Raw genomic sequence first — 5571 nt, forward strand, 5'->3', positions numbered from 1 at the left:
AGTGCTTAGATCATTTTAAGGAAGTCCTTTCCTATGGAGAACAGAACTATGTCTGTGCTTTTGACACGAAAGAAAGGTTCTAATGGGGCTAAGAGGGAAGAGAGACTTTACAGACAACCATGTCTTTCTCAGAAAGCGTTGCCTGTTTCTTTGAAGGAAACTTAGGCGAGAAACCACCTTCAAGAGATTGGGCTTATCTTTCAATGTTTCAAGTGTATGGGCACCCTCCTTTCACGCCTACCAAGGCTTCCCACTGTTTAGAGGAAGGGCTCTGCTGGCGAAAGAAACGCATTTGCATTTCTGCAGGAAAGCTTAGAAAACAGGGTTAAGAGGGAAGCGACAACTCTAGAGTAACGTGTGTCGTTCTCAGAAATCTGTTTTGGGAAGGCCAACCGACATTGGACAGAATGTGCTTTCCCTTCAAGTGGAGTGTGAGGGACGCTCGCTCTTTTTCAATTCCTATGGTTTTTTGGGTAGTTTCGAGACTTTGCTTTTCTTCAGAGAGAGCAATAAGTATGTGCGCTTACAGAGCTGGGACCCGAAAACAGAAACGACACGCGTGTCGTCGTCAGAATGTTTCCTTGGGGGCGGGGGAAACCTGCACAATTCTGTAAAGAAGCTCGTTCCACGTTCAAACGAACAAAGTTATCGTTCAAAGGAAAGCCAACAAAGGATAGGAGACCGCTCCTTGGTCTGCTACCAATGCTTTGAAATCTTTGAAGAGAGGGCATCTCTTTGGAGAAAAGTAAGTGCGTACTATTTTTTTTTCACTTTTAGAGCCATTAACTGTTGGAGACACTTTCACGTAACCTGCATGGTTGTCAGAAAGCAAACAGGAAGCTATTTCACTCTCAAGAGAATGTGCTTGTCTTCAACTACAGCATACAGAGTCGAGCGGAACGCTTTCGAGAAAGTGCTCTTCTTTAGCGAGCAACGCATATGCGTTTTTCAGGTAAGCCTATGGAGTGTTGTTAACTGTGACTCGAAAACTGAAGAGTAACCTGTGTCTTTCTCAGAAATCTTGGAGGGAATCTCACAAGTCTTTTACGAATCGGAATACAATCACTTCCAAAAGAATTGGCTTACCTTTCAAAGTACAACAAGAGAGCTGAGGGGAACACACCGCTCCACTTCCAGCAATGCTTTTGAACACATCGAAGGAAGTGCTTCTCCTTAGTGATCAATAAATGTGCTTCTCATTTCATTCAAATTCCAGCTTTAAGGGTGCATAGGAGAACTCCCTTTACGTCTAACAGTGCTTTGAATGGTTTAAAGAAAGCGACCCTCTTTGGAGAGAAATGGGGTATGTGCGTTTTCCACATGAGACTAGGGTAGGACACGGAAAAGTAAAGTGTGTCTTTCTCATAAAGCTTCGTGGGTTGCATTGAGGGAGACGTGCGGTTCTAGCAAGAAGCTAAATAAGCACTTGTGCAAGAAAGTGCTTATCTTCACAAGACAGCTCGTCGAGTGTGAAGCAAGGTCCCGTTTTGGTCTAACAGTGCTTAGATCATTTTAAGGAAGTCCTTTCCTATGGAGAACAGAACTATGTCTGTGCGTTTGACACGAAAGAAAGGTTCTAATGGGGCTAAGAGGGAAGAGAGACTTTACAGACAACCATGACTTTCTCAGAAAGCGTTGCCTGTTTCTTTGAAGGAAACTTAGGCGAGAAACCACCTTCAAGAGATTGGGCTTATCTTTCAATGTTTCCAGTATATGGGAACCCTCCTTTCACGCCTACCAAGGCTTCCCACTGTTTAGAGGAAGGGCTCTGCTGGCTAAAGAAACGCATTTGCATTTCTGCAGGAAAGCTTAGAAAACAGGGTTAAGAGGGAAGCGACAACTCTAGAGTAACGTGTGTCATTCTCAGAAATCTGTTTTGGGAAGGCCAACCGACATTCGACAGAATGTGCATTCCCTTCAAGTGGAGTGTGTGGGACGCTCGCTCTTTTTCAATTCCTATGGTGCTTTGGGTAGTTTCGAGACTTTGCTTTTCTTCAGAGAGAGCAATAAGTATGTGTGCTTACAGAGCTGGGACCCGAAAACAGAAACGACACGCGTGTCGTCGTCAGAATGTTTCCTTGGGGGCAGGGGAAACCTACACAATTCTGTAAAGAAGCTCGTTCCACGTTCAAACGAACAAAGTTATCGTTCAAAGGAAAGGCAACAAAGGATAGGAGACCGCTCCTTGGTCTGCTACCAATGCTTTGAAATCTTTGAAGAGAGGGCATCTCTTTGGAGAAAAGTAAGTGCGTACTATTTTTTTTCACTTTTAGAGCCATTAACAGTTGGAGAGACACTTTCACGTAACCTGCATGGTTGTCAGAAAGCAAACAGGAAGCTATTTCACACTCAAGAGAATGTGCTTGTCTTCAACTACAGCATACAGAGTCGAGCGGAACGCTTTCGAGAAAGTGCTCTTCTTTAGCGAGCAACGCATATGCGTTTTTCAGGTAAGCCTATGGAGTGTTGTTAACTGTGACTCGAAAACTGAAGAGTAACCCGTGTCTTTCTCAGAAATCTTGGAGGGAATCTCACAAGTCTTTTACACTGTTTAGAGGAAGGGCTCTGCTGGCAAAAGAAACGCATTTGCATTTCTGCAGGAAAGCTTAGAAAACAGGGTTAAGAGGGAAACGACAACTCTAGAGTAACATGTGTTGTTCTCAGAAATCTGTTTTGGGAAGGCCAACCGACATTGTACAGAATGTGCTTTCCCTTCAAGTGGAGTGTGAGGGACGCTCGCTCTTTTTCAATTCCTATGGTGCTTTCGGTAGTTTCGAGATTTTGCTTTTCTTCAGAGAGAGCAATAAGTATGTGCGCTTACAGAGCTGGGACCCGAAAACAGAAACGACACGCGTGTCGTCGTCAGAATGTTTCCTTGGGGGTGGGGGAAACCTACACAATTCTGTAAAGAAGCTCGTTCCACATTCAAACGAACAAAGTTATCGTTCAAAGGAAAGCCAACAAAGGATAGGAGACCACTCCTGGGTCTGCTACCAATGCTTTGAAATCTTTGAAGAGAGGGCATCTCTTTGGAGAAAAGTAAGTGTGTACTATTTTTTTTTCACTTTTAGAGCCGTTAACTGTTGGAGAGACACTTTCACGTAACCTGCATGGTTCTCAGAAAGCAATCAGGAAGCTATTTCACTCTCAAGAGAATGTGTTTGTCTTCAACTACAGCATACAGAGTCCAGTGGAACGCTTTCGAGAAAGTGCTCTTCTTTAGCGAGCAACGCATATGCGTTTTTCAGGTAAGCCTATGGAGTGTTGTTAACTGTGACTCGAAAACGGAAGAGTAACCTGTGTCTTTCTCAGAAATCTTGGAGGGAATCTCACAAGTCTTTTACGAATCGGAATACAATCACTTCCAAAAGAATTGGCTTACCTTTCAAAGTACAACAAGAGAGCTGAGGGGAACACACCGCTCCACTTCTAGCAATGCTTTTGAACACATCGAAGGAAGTGCTTCTCCTTAGTGATCAATAAATGTGCTTCTCATTTCATTCAAATTCCAGCTTTAAGGGTGCATAAGAGAACTCCCTTTACGTCTAACAGTGCTTTGAATGGTTTAAAGAAAGCGACCCTCTTTGGAGAAAAATGGGGTATGTGCGTTTTCCACATAAGACTAGGGTAGGACACGGAAAAGTAAAGTGTGTCTTTCTCATAAAGCTTCGTGGGTTGCATTGAGGGAGACGTGCGGTTCTAGCAAGAAGCTAAATAAGCACTTGTGCAAGAAAGTGCTTATCTTCACAAGACAGCTCGTCGAGTGTGAAGCAAGGTCCCGTTTTGGTCTAACAGTGCTTAGATCATTTTAAGGAAGTCCTTTCCTATGGAGAACAGAACTATGTCTGTGCGAAGTGCTTCTCCTTAGTGATCAATAAATGTGCTTCTCATTTCATTCAAATTCCAGCTTTAAGGGTGCATAGGAGAACTCCCTTTACGTCTAACAGTGCGTTGAATGGTTTAAAGAAAGCGACCCTCTTTCGAGAGAAATGGGGTATGTGCGTTTTCCACATAAGACTAGGGTAGGACACGGAAAAGTAAAGTGTGTCTTTCTCATAAAGCTTCGTGGGTTGCATTGAGGGAGACGTGCGGTTCTAGCAAGAAGCTAAATAAGCACTTGTGCAAGAAAGTGCTTATCTTCGCAAGACAGCTCGTCGAGTGTGAAGCAACGTCCCGTTTTGGTCTAACAGTGCTTAGATCATTTTAAGGAAGTCCTTTCCTATGGAGAACAGAACTATGTCTGTGCGTTTGACACGAAAGAAAGGTTCTAATGGGGCTAAGAGGGAAGAGAGACTTTACAGACAACCATGTCTTTCTCAGAAAGCGTTGCCTGTTTCTTTGAAGGAAACTTAGGCGAGAAACCAGCTTCAAGAGATTGGGCTTATCTTTCAATGTTTCAAGTGTATGGGCACCCTCCTTTCACGCCTACCAAGGCTTCCCACTGTTTAGAGGAAGGGCTCTGCTGGCGAAAGAAACGCATTTGCATTTCTGCAGGAAAGCTTAGAAAACAGGGTTAAGAGGGAAGCGACAACTCTAGAGTAAAGTGTGTCGTTCTCAGAAATCTGTTTTGGGAAGGCCAACCGACATTGTACAGAATGTGCTTTCCCTTCAAGTGGAGTGTGAGGGACGCTCGCTCTTTTTCAATTCCTATGGTTTTTTGGGTAGTTTCGAGACTTTGCTTTTCTTCAGAGAGAGCAATAAGTATGTGTGCTTACAGAGCTGGGACCCGAAAACAGAAACGACACGCGTGTCGTCGTCAGAATGTTTCCTTGGGGGCGGGGGAAACCTGCACAATTCTGTAAAGAAGCTCGTTCCACGTTCAAACGAACAAAGTTATCGTTCAAAGGAAAGGCAACAAAGGATAGGAGACCGCTCCTTGGTCTGCTACCAATGCTTTGAAATCTTTGAAGAGAAGGCATCTCTTTGGAGAAAAGTAAGTGCGTACTATTTTTTTTTTCACTTTTAGAGCCATTAACAGTTGGAGAGACACTTTCACGTAACCTGCATGGTTCTCAGAAAGCAAACAGGAAGCTATTTCACTCTCAAGAGAATGTGCTTGTCTTCAACTACAGCATACAGAGTCGAGCGGAACGCTTTCGAGAAAGTGCTCTTCTTTAGCGAGCAACGCATATGCGTTTTTCAGGTAAGCCTATGGAGTGTTGTTAACTGTGACTCGAAAACTGAAGAGTAACCTGTGTCTTTCTCAGAAATCTTGGAGGGAATCTCACAAGTCTTTTACGAATCGGAATAGAATCACTTCCAAAAGAATGGGCTTACCTTTCAAAGTACAACAAGAGAGCTGAGGGGAACACACCGCTCCACTTCCAGCAATGCTTTTGAACACATCGAAGGAAGTGCTTCTCCTTAGTGATCAATAAATGTGCTTCTCATTTCATTCAAATTCCAGCTTTAAGGGTGCATAGGAGAACTCCCTTTACGTCTAACAGTGCGTTGAATGGTTTAAAGAAAGCGACCCTCTTTCGAGAGAAATGGGGTATGTGCGTTTTCCACATAAGACTAGGGTAGGACACGGAAAAGTAAAGTGTGTCTTTCTCATAAAGCTTCGTGGGT

The sequence above is a fragment of the Microtus oregoni genome, unplaced genomic scaffold (assembly GCF_018167655.1).
Source record: "Microtus oregoni isolate MIOR12 unplaced genomic scaffold, Mior012 000113F_ref0000058, whole genome shotgun sequence".
NCBI classification, from domain to species: domain Eukaryota; kingdom Metazoa; phylum Chordata; class Mammalia; order Rodentia; family Cricetidae; genus Microtus; species Microtus oregoni.